Source organism: Emys orbicularis, chromosome 8, assembly GCF_028017835.1.
Source record: "Emys orbicularis isolate rEmyOrb1 chromosome 8, rEmyOrb1.hap1, whole genome shotgun sequence".
NCBI lineage: Eukaryota > Metazoa > Chordata > Testudines > Emydidae > Emys > Emys orbicularis.
This window is the reverse complement of record NC_088690.1, coordinates 77,236,349-77,248,386: the sequence shown is the minus strand read 5'-3', so window position 1 is coordinate 77,248,386 and position 12,038 is coordinate 77,236,349. Positions and strand designations below refer to the sequence as shown.

The window sequence follows — 12,038 nt, the reverse complement described above, 5'->3', positions numbered from 1 at the left end:
GCAATGCAGGAAGCGTTGCTCTGCCCTCTGAGTAAGCAATGAACCAAGGCCTGAGAACGGCGCTAGGGGATGCGGAAGCACTGTCTGATGCACCATAAAACCAACAGCCTGTGAGCCTAGCGTTATACTTTAGTCCAGTAGCTAAAGAGCTAATTATCTCACTGTGTATGTGTAATGACACCTACAGACAACCTGAATTATCTGAGGTGGACTGAACCCAGGTCCTTCAGCAACGAAAGCACAGGCCTCGACTACTGGAGCTTCGTGAGTATTCCCGCACCTGTTAGGAGCAGACTGTGATAGCCACCGGACCCAGCCACTAGAGGGAAACATGAACTAGAGCAGCATGTTATATACTTTTCCTCGCAAACAAGCTTGATCACTGACTCTGAACTCCACAGGGTTCAAGTACCACGTAGGCACCGTTGTGTAATGTGCTCTGGTTGAACACAAATTTGCAGCATACAGCTGGCATCAGGACTTGAATCCAGGGCTCTCAACCCCCAAACCCCAGCCTCTTCTACTTGAGCTAGTGATGTGGTTGGTTTTAACCTCACTTAGGCCAGCAACTAGAGGCAGCATCCACACCCTGGGTATTGCTAACACACAGGGTCTGAAGTCCATGTGAGTCCCTGGGTTCCTAGTGGATAGAAGCACCTGGAAAGAACAACAAATTATACATTGTTGGAACTAACATTACCATCTATCCTGCATTCTGAGTTTAATTAGCATGGGAACAGGTATATGGGAGAAGAGCTTGGGAGCTGCTAGTAAGAAGTGTGCTAGCATCAGAACTGGATGAGATCATGCTCATTCTCGGGAAGGATCCTCTGTTTAATAAGGTACACATTTCATATGCTGATTCTACCTGGAATGTTAAAAATCAATGGTTATACCCCATCGAGTGGACAAAAGGGGAGTGGGAATGGCACTCTATTTCAAAAATGGCATTACCTGTTTCCGAGTCACTGATAACTCGGAGGAAAATGATCTTAAACACTTACGGATCAATGTCCCAACAGATAAAGCACAAGATGGAGTAGCAGCTGGTGTCCGCTACAGACCACCAATGACACTAGGGAACAGGATGACCAGCTCCTTACGCATCTATCTATAATACGCAGTGGAAAAAAGCAGCAAGATCATGGGGGACTTCAACTGGAGTGACACATGCTAAAGGTCTCTTGCTGACAATACTAAAACATTTCTGTGAATTTCTAAATGTTATATATGACAATTTCCTAACTCAAAAAGTGCTTCGTCCAACACAGGGGAATTTTATATTAGACCTCATCTTGATAGGAAAAAAGGAACTGATTGTAGAACTAAAAATTAATGGTAGCTTATGTACAAGCAATCATGACTTCATCACATTTAGAGTGTGTAAACAGAATTAGGTCCAGCCCAGAATTAGATATTTGGTGCTTTTAAAAGGGTCAGTTTCACAATGGGCTCATAATTGTTTTCAACAATCAGCTGGGAGGAAGAATTTAATCAGAAAAAATGTGAAATGATAATCAGGAATTGTTATGAACACTTTGCTAGATGCCCCAAAAGCCACAATCGAGGAAGAAGGCTAACCTGGTTTAGAAGGGAAGTGAAGGCAGCTGTATGTATAAATGATTAAATGAAGAAATAAAAAAGAAAAGAAAAATTGGTAGTAATGAATATTAATCAGAAACTAGCAACGTTTTTTGTAAAGGGAAATCATGTCTCACCGATCTACTAGAATTCTTTGAGAGGGTCAGCAAGCATGTGGACAAGAGGGATCCAGTGGATTTAGTGTACTTAGATTTTCAGAAAGCCTTTGACAAGGTCCCTCACCAAAGGCTCTTAAGCAAAATAAGCTGTCATGGGATAAGAGGAAAGGTCCTTTCATGGATCAGTAACTGGTTAAAAGATAGGAAACAAAGGGTAGGAATAAATGGTCGGTTTTCAGAATGGAGAGAGTTAAGTAGTGTTGTCCCACATGGGTCTGTACTGGGGCCAGTTCTAGTCAACATATTCATAAATGATCTGGAAAAAGGGGTAAAGAGTGAGGTGGCAAAATTTGCAGATGATACAAAACTATTCAAGATAGTTAAGTTCCAGGCAGACTGTGAAGAGTTACAAAAGGATCTCACAAAACTGGGTGACTGGGCAACAAAATGGCAAATAAAATTTAGTGTTGATAAAGATAAATGCAAAGTAATGCACATTGGAAAACATAATCCCAACTATATATATAAAATGACGGGGTCTAAATTAGCTATTACCACTCAAGAAAGGGATCTTGGAGTCATTGTGGATAGTTCTCTGAAAACATCTACTCAATGTGCAGTGGCAGTCAAAAAAGTGAATAGAACGTTGGGAAGCATTAAGAAAGGGATAGATAATAAGACAGAAAAGATCATATTGCCTCTATATAAATCCATGGTACATCCACATCTTGAATACTGCGTGCAGATGTGGTCACTCCATCTCAAAAAAAATATATTGGAATTGGAAAAGGTTCAGAAAGGAGCAACAAAAATGCTTAGGGGTATGGAACGGCTTCCGTATGAGGAGAGATTAATAAGACTGGGACTTTTCAGCTTGTAAAAGAGATGACTAAGGGGGGATATGATTGAGGTTTATAAAATCATGACTGGTGTGGAGAAAGTAAAAAAAGGAAGTGCTAATTAGTCCTTCTCATAAAACAAGAACTAGGGGTCACCAAATGAAATTAATGGGCAGCAGGTTTAAAACAAAGAAAAGGAAGTATTTTTTCACACAACGCACAGTCAGTCTGTGGAACTTTTTGCCAGAGGATGTTGTGAAGGCCAAGACTATAACAGGATTCATAAAAGAACTAGATAAGTTAATGGAGGATAGGTCCATCAATGGCTATTAGCCAGGATGGGCAAGGACGGTGTCCCTAGCATCTTTTTGCCAGAAGCTGGGAATGGGCAACAGGGTATGGATCACTTGACGATTACCTGTTCTGTTCATTCCCTCTGGGGCACCTGGCATTGGCCACTGTCAGAAGACAGGATACTGGGCTATATGGACCTTTGGTCTGACCAAGTAGGGCCGTTCTTATGTCCTTATATTCAATTGTAGAAAATTGAAAGGGACACAAGGATAAATCTCCGGCCAGCAGGGTTAAAGACAATAGAATGGAGTTCTGTAAGTATATTAGGAACAAAAAGAATCTCATCAATGGTATTTGTAGAATTATCAATAATAAAGCAGAAAAGGTAAATGTGTTCAATAAATATTTCTGTTCTGCATTGGGGAGGAAGGAACAGATGATGTAGTCAAAGAATATGCTAACACTCTTTCCATTCCACTAGTATCTCAGAAGGATGCTAAACAGCATCTGCTAAAGTTAGACATTTAAGTCCACACATCCAGATAACATGAATCCAAGAGATTTAAAAGAGCTGGCTGAGGAGCTCGCTGGACTGATAATGTTGGTTTTCAATAAAACTTAGAACACTGGGGATGTTCCAGAAGTCTGGAAAAAAGTTAGTCTGTCAATATTTTTAAAAGGGTAAATGAGATGACGTGGATAATTATAGGCCTCTCAGTCTGACATCAGGCCTGGGCAAGATAATATGTCTCTCGATTAATAAATAATTAAAGGAAGGTAATGTAATTAATGCAAATCAATACAGGTTTATGGAAAATAGATTCTGTCCAACTAACTTGATTTTTTTTTATGAGATTACAAAACGTGACTGATAAATAGTATTGACATAACATACTTTGACTTGGTACCACACAATATTTTGATTAAAAACTAGAAAGGTATAAAATTATCCTGGCACACATTAAATGGATTAAAATCTGGCCAAACTGATAGGTCAGTGAGGTTATTGCTGACACTGATCGTTTAGGATAAGGAGTTCCAAAGTTTCCAAGATTCTGATCTTTTGTCCTGAGATGGGATGGGAACATTTTCCTAATATTTTGACATTTTTTGCAGGACGGGAAAGCCATTTCCTGCAGAGATCTAGTCATGAGTGTGACCCTCATGGCAAGCCATTGCATTCTTCTTGAGGAAGGCAGTTATCCTGGCTCCATATAGGCTTCATTCAGCAAAAGGGCCAGGGTTATATCTTAATTCATCCTTGGTGTAACTACGTTGACTTTAAACTTACTCTAGGGTAGATTCTACCCTATTGTTTTTCCCCCCTCAGAACCTATGATTTAGTCACATACTGATTATTTTCTGTAGTCTTTGTATATTACTTAGCCATAGTGAATACTATATTGGGGGATATTCGATGATCTCAACTCATACTCTTGTTTTCCTGACTTTTAGATGAGACATAAAACAAAGATCCAGACCAATTTTGGTCATTAAAGATTCTGAGAAATATTAGCAGCAGTGTCCAGGTCAAATTCCAATTTTTTCCCTCCCTAAATCCAATCCCTCCTTATTTCCAGTTGGAAACAGCTTCCCCCCACCCCAATTCATCTCCTAATAAAACTACTTATGTAGTGTTGCCATAAGCTGTTAAACAGCTACCACACTGCACCCCAGAGCTGTCTGCATTGGTGCCTGAGCTCTATATACTGATAGGCTGTAAACTGCTTTGGGATCCTTCAGGATGAGAATTATTAGATAAAATTATAAAGATATCACAATTATTATTAGTTTCCTAAAACTAGACTACCAAGATGGAGTTTTGGACATTCTGCCTATGAGATAATGCATTTTGAGTGAATACAGAGGAGGCCATAAAGGAATTAATTTTATTCTCCTCTAATAGTGTGAATTTGAAGATTACATTGAAGGTGGCCCTTATATTTACTATTAGGAGAGTACTGTGTATATCAAATATGCTAGATAAAAGAACTCCCATCAGGAGATACTAGAAAGGAAATTCATAAAGGTGACCCTTACAAAGGACATTAAATGGGATGATATGGTTAAATATTAACTAAATTCCACTCTGCTTTGATAACATTATGAATGGGGAGAAAGTGAAATTCACCTCTGTGCTTAGAGCTAGCACAAAGGCATATGTATGTACCACTTGCAGCCCACTTTAAGTCCCATTTGGATGGACTAAATGGTGCATAGTCTTGTTCTGGTCCTCTGCATGGGGTGTATCTCACCTAAACCGTGTAGTTTAATATCTGGCCTGAAGATTGGGAATGGTCAGTTCATTAACTGTCCTGTAAGCAGAAAACTGTTGTCCTATGCAGTACTCACTCTAAGAATCTGAAGCAGCTGTATCATTTTGCATTTGCATTCAGTCCCCTAAATTTGAGGAACTTAAGAAAATTCATCTTCCAAAGCAGACAACAGGATGAGAGAGATCAAATGGAAGAGGCCATCAAAAGGAAGTGTAATAGATTGTGTGGAGGATATGGCCATGGGAAAGCACCTGGATTGCATTAGGGATGGAGAACTGGTTCAGAAATGAGTCACAACCTTGAATTTTCTCCCATCCTCAGACGCAAACTTGAACCAACCTATTCCTTAACCTGACGTTTTATTCACTTTTTATAGAATAAAATTTTGAAAGTCAGACACGCTTGTGGGTGTTTGAAAACAACATCCATGACTCCAAGCACACAGTTTTGTATTCCAGGGCATAATCTAGCTATGTCAAGATTAGGTGATAAAAACAGACAGCAAACAGGAAACATAAAATAACCTAAACTGAACAAAAGAGAGAAGTGAGGTGTGGAAGTGGTTAGACAAGCAGCATCCTCTCCCGGGGGGAGGGCGGGTTGGAGTCCTTATTTCCTGTCCCCCCAGGCCAGCATTCCACCCTTGCCACATGTTAACTGTGTGACAGCTGTCTGCCAAGGCTACTTCTCCCACTGACATCCTTCTGGGTCCCCAGGAGGCAACTCGGACATACCCTGAGCCCACTCTCCTACTCTCTTCCGGCACTGACTCTCTTCCAAGGAAGCAGGTTTAAGGACCTCCTCAGATTAAGTGCTGCTCTGTCCTGATATGCAGCTGTGTAACAATAGCGACTTGTCACTCCACAGCTCTGGTCTCTCAACATATCCAGAGTTGGAGAGGATGATGTTATGGGGGCCAAAGCAAGATTATACTTCCCCCTGCCATGCAGAATCCGGGAGAGTGAACTGGATTCCCTTCTGGGCCATGCATCCTAACCAAGTTGTTAATAATCAACCAATACATAAGTTCCAGCTGCATGGCCACTTGGGCAACCCCACAGTCCCCCAATGCTATCCCCCTGTGCAAGTCTACTGAACAGGCCGGTGTGCTCCCCAAGATGGACTAAGTTCCGAGGTAAGGTCCCTGGTTTCAGCAGCACATGCCTGTAGGAAACTGGAAATTCTGGGGCAGCTTCAAATACATTTAAACAAAAAAAAATATCAAGTTTTATTTTACTATATTTAACAGGAAAATACAATCAGGGTGGGCTCCCTTGCATGACTTAGTCTGATATGTAATTGACTTGGTGTCACCCTTCCCCATAGATGTTTTACGCATTTGGGAGGTTTTCTTCCCAAGCAGAAGGGCTAGAACAACAATTCCTTTGAAAGAAAATGTAGATTCTGGAGCACAGGTCTGAGGCCCGGGGTGGATTGTTCACTGTGCTCCATGGCTGCAGAGCCTTGGGGGTGGCACAGATTAAGGACAAACTGTGGGCCCCCAGGATCTGTATTAAGGGTGGAAAGGAGGGAGCTAGATTTCTTAGCTCTTCAGAGGAGTTTTCAGGGCTGGCAGCTAGAAGGAAGTATCCGTTGGTAAATTGAGCCCATTTGACATGCACCCAAGGAGAGATTGTAAGATTGAAAACCCATAATGCCATTTTTCCAATCTCATTTGAGAGTAGAACTGCACCTTACGTCGGATGCTCTGTATGCAGCTTCAGTGAACCCCACAACGTCTCCGGCTTGGGAACCCCACATCCTGACCAATTCCTAAATGTGGAACAGTAGTATGATCCACAGTGGGATTCTAACTCCCCCTGGCAAGCCCAGGTACCAGCAGTCCAGCTCCATGGTTCAATGTGGGGGCCAGAAACCAGAGCCAAGGGGTGGAGCCCAAGCCAGGAATCAGGAGCAAGGCAAGAACAGGACCAGAGCAGGAGAGGAGCAAGGTAGGAGAAAGAGCAATCACAGCTGTAGTCGGAGTGTTGAGCAGCCAGTGAGCTGCTGCTGCTGAGCTTAAAGGCAACTCTCTTGGCTGCCCTCAGCCAATCAGGCAGTTCTACCACAACCCAGCTGAGCTCATTAATCTGCCTGGAGGCTGGGCCGGCTAGTCCTCAAGCTCAGCTGAAGTTGCTCAGTCCTGACACCCCACCAGCCCTGTAGGTGCCTTTTGCCCCCCTGCCCTTCTGTCCAGCTCCAATATTGCCAACCTCAAGCATTCAACACTCATGAGTCAGGCTCCACCACAATCACAAGGTTTTAATAGACAACTGGGCGGGTGTCCCTTTTATTTGCTTTCTGGTGTTTGAAGCTTAAAAGTGCATTCATGTCACATTTTCAAGCAGCCACTTCTGGTGTGAACTGTACCAGTGCACTGTAACACTACACAACAATATCCAAGTGAAACTGCAGGGTGAATTGACCAGTAAGTACTACAGGCAAAATGTCATTAACCTAGTTGGAATTTGGTCAATACAAAAGGCTTTAATGGTCACAAGTGGCCAGGACCAGTGTTGTATTTCACACCTGAAAGATCTTGTCTCTCTGATATAGCACCCATCCAAGTCAATGGATGTACAGTGATGATTTCAATGGGCGTTGGATCTGATCATGGTGAAAAAACTATCAGTACTTAAGACTCAAGCTGCTGCATTCTGTTCTAGCTTCACTTCCTGAGTTGCTCTAAAGCCCTGCACTGCAGCCGTCTAATCTCCAGGTGATCACAACCTCCTGGTCTGAAGGAGATGAAAAAGAGCTGACCCTGGTCATTGCTGCTCTCTATTTAAAACTGCCCCCAGATTGCAAACTCTTGTAACAAGCAGCAGGGGGTGGGTCAGAGCTTGAGTCCCATTGTGACAGGTCCATGCCCTGTAATTTTGCAGTGTGGACAGAGCTCAAGCCACAGACCTGAGTGAGAAGGTCTGCTTAGTGCAGTCTGGAAGCATTAACACAGCTGTGAGACCCAAGTCCACCAGGTTTACAGTGCACTGTGGACACAAGCCCAGGCTTGGAAACACCAAGTGTGCAAGCCTGTGTTCCACAAACCCAGATTTACAATGCAGTGTAGACATACCCAAAGAGATTACTCATGTAGGGAAAGTTACCCAGATGTTCAAATTTTTGCAGGCTCAGACCTTAACACCAACCTATTAAAAGCATCGTCATCCAATTGTTGCTTCAATGGCATTTATGCCAATTTACTCTAGAGTAGGACTGCCTTTAAATTCTCCTTTAGTTGTGTTCCCTCTTCTCTTAAACCTGCCTGTGTAATTTCTAGTTTGTGCAACAACCTCAAACAAATTGTCCATCTTGTTTTACCATAACTTTACATTCTTTTTAGCAGAGTAAGATGCACATTTTTCTGCAGGCCAAATTCACCACTGATGTAAAGAGGTGCAGTTCTGCTCAGGACAATGGGGTAACCCCCACTAACCCGAGCAATGAATTCAATCCTTGTGTCTCAGCCTCCTGGGAGTACTGTGCAGAAATGGGATGGAGAAGGTACCCCACAAGGTAATAACAGGGTTGCTTGATGACACTGCAAGTAGGACAGTCCTCCCACAAGCTCATCAAATGGTCAACGAGATCCAAACTGAACATCCAAAACGTTTAACTACAGTGATGGGCAAACCTCAAAGTCTGTCATCTCTCTTCATGTCAGAGAAAAGAGCACAGATCAGGAATGGGATACAAAAGCAACCGGAACCAGCAGACCATCAGGTGTTTGATCCAGCCAGCTCCCACTGACTTCAATGGAAGATCCATATGCACCTCTCTCTCTGGGTTGATCTCGTGATGAGTAATACCACAGAGGGTTAGAAGAAATACAAGCTAAATTTCTGCTCTTAGACAAATGTGAACTCCCCAAACTCCCATAATAGTCAGGGTTTGACAGTTTGGCAAAGCACCATGAGTAGAGTAACTCAATCTTAACTTTGTTTTCCTGTGCTTTGGAAAAGATCTCACATGCTCTGATCAGCACTGGTAGTGGAAAGTCTGCTCTGGCGATCTGAATACAGCTTAACTCACTCTGCTGTGGTTTTGCTATTGTGTTCATTTCTTGCTGGGTAATCTCTTCACATTCCTATCAATGGCATGTTATTTAAATTTAGCAGGCAATAAAACACCAGCCAATACTTTCTTCCACCCAAGAGGTAGGTTTCCTTTCTGTGCAAGGCAGGCCTGTCCAAGCCTGTTCCTAATTAGCGATGGAACATGCAGTTCAGAAGCAAGGAATCAGGATTTTTCCCCTCCCTCCTGTGAACTCATTGAGAAGGACGACTCCCCTGCCCTGTGGCACTCGAAGGTTGTGCTTGTAGTTAACAAAGCAGATAGATAATTGATGAGAAATCTGAGCTTTTGAGTTACAGGTAATTGCTAGTCTCCTTGGTACAATACACTCTATTTCATAGCGAGTCTCTCCCATTTAAAAAGCACTCACCTCTATTCAGTTAACAATAAGCTCTTATATGGTACTTTTCGTCCCTAGATCTCAAAGTGCTCTACAGTGGGGTGTGAGCCCCCATTTTAGAGGTGGGGAAACTGAGGGACAGGGAGGTTAAGTCAATGAGCAGGTCTCTTGACTCCCATTCTAGTGCTCCATTCACTGGACCCCGCTGCACAGAGAATAAGATATTTCAAGAGGATCACAAAGAATTAGATTTAGATCTATGATCTAACAGTAACACAGACACATGTAGGATTTCTAAGAAACCAAAAAGCCCAACTCTGTGCAATACCTGGATCCACTCAGCCTGACTCAAGTAGATAACCTGAATATCATGTAGCTAAATGGGTCTCTTGGATTAGAACTTGAAACAGAGGGTCCCATCAGCTCTGTGGGAGCATTAGTCTTTGGTGCTTTCTTCAAGAACAGAGGTTTTCCCTGCTCTCCTTGCCCAAGATTTTCCCTCCCCAACATTACCCTCCAAAGGGCAATAGAGGTTTGAATCCTCTGCCCCTGGAGGTCCTGGGAGACCCCACCTCGCTGGGATACCAACATTCCCACAGAGTATGAGTGGGGTCAGCTATTTAGCCATGGTGGTTCTTGCTACATGTACAGAGTTGAATCGATTCTCATTTGATGGTTGCTTACCACCAATAGTAGCACTGGGGACAGAGAACCTAACTAACTGTAAGATGGAGCTTGGTAAATTCATGAACAGGATAATATGACAGGGTTGCCTGTGAAAGCAAGGAACTGGGCCCACAGACCCAGGAGGTCCCTTCCAGTTCTATGTCCATATTTGGCTCAGAAAGACATTTTTCCAAGGCCACCTTGGTTGGGTTCCCCTGGAGCACGGAGTAGGGACCCCCCTCTGCTTGTTGGGAGCCCTTCAGCACTGATGGACTTCAGTCTCTCTGTCTTCTCTTTCAGGGTCTCTCCCGCTCCCACTAGAGCCTGTTTTGGAGTATTTGTAGCTGTGATGGGCAAGATATTTGCAGACACAAACAGAGCTCCCGGACCCTTCACCTGGGATTTGAAAAGGGCTGTTTCTAAAGTGTTTCATGCTTTCAGCCAAGGCCAGAAGGGAAAGTACCAAATCACTGCCAAAATCCTGACTGACTGCCATCAGCAATTTAACTGAGCCAACAGCTTTGTCCCACCCTCTGTGTGACAAATGAGGGAAAGGGGAGATCTTCCTTGTTAGAGCAAGGGGCAGGCACGTTTAGAGCAGCCCTAAGGTTTGCCTGATTACCACTTTGGTAGACAAGTCCCTGGCTCTGCATAGGTAACCAGCCCCATGAAGGGAGAGTCAGAAATGCCAGGGTGCTTTCAAGGCTCTCTCGCCGGAAAGCAGGGATAGGAGCAGAGTGCTGGGATGGACGTCTGTCAGAAGAGGAGTTGGGGTGCACCTTGAGACTGAGGTTTCTTTTCAGGTCAGGCGCACTCTTCATTGGTGACATAGCAGGACTCCTGTTTTGGGGTGTGTTAAGATTTGGGACTTTTATTCTGCCAGAAGGAAGAGCTTTTATCACCCAACATGTTTCTGTCCTGTCACTGGCCGCAGGCCAACTTGGTGCCATGGAAACTAGTAAATGCAGCATTGTTACTTGACAGGAGTGTCTTGAGGGAAGAGGATTGGTTCTTCCTCACACTTTTACTTCTGTTATGGGAATTATCGGGCACCCATCACCGTGCTACCCAGGCACTCTTTGGGCAGGTGGGAACCACCTTCTTCCAGCAAGCCAGCTTCGCTATCTGTCAGAGGGTGCCAGGCAGGAGACAGAGGGCTCTCGGGTAAGGGACAGAGGGAGGAAGATGTTACAGCCGGTCGGAGGAAGAGATCTCTGGTTGAGAGAAGGGTTAGGGTGCTAGCCTGATACATAGGAGTCCCAGCTCCAAAGGGGGAGCATGGAGAAGTCACATAATCCTTCTGGGCCTCAGTTCTCCCATCTGTGCAATAGGGATAACAGCACTACCCTACCTCACAGGCCTGTTGTGAGGATAAATGAATTAAAGATTGTGAGGTGCTCAGACACTACAGTAACAAGGGCCATATAAGTACTTTGTGTCTACCTAGGACGTTCATGGGTAATTTCTACATAACATCCTAGACCCTCGTTAACACAAGTCCATTCACAGCCAACACCATCTGCCCTCAGACTGTGTGCATATGTAATTACAGAGGGGCTGGTTACAGTGCCATGGTTAGATTGTGTTAATACGTCCATTCAAAGCCCTCTCTTGACTGACTCTCTAACTTTCCATAGGAAGGAGGTGTTACATTAATCACAGAAAGATCAGTGATGAGTGAGGCCAATAATTTTTGGGGTGATTTTGAAATCTATAGGATTAAAATTGTTCTAATGGAAAGTAATCAACATTGTAAGGTGGTAAAATGGCTCAATGTGTTGTAATTGATTTCTTTTAGTCACTTCTAATTTTAAAAATGAATACTCTATACATGCCATAATAAGGATAG

General features: G+C 43.5%; 1 protein-coding gene across 1 annotated transcript in view; it reads right to left on the bottom strand.

The window, feature by feature from the left end:
• NRG2 (neuregulin 2) overlaps positions 1–12,038 on the bottom strand; it is a 293,910-nt gene that overhangs the window by 101,193 nt on the left and 180,679 nt on the right. The gene's annotated exons all lie outside the window — the stretch shown is intronic.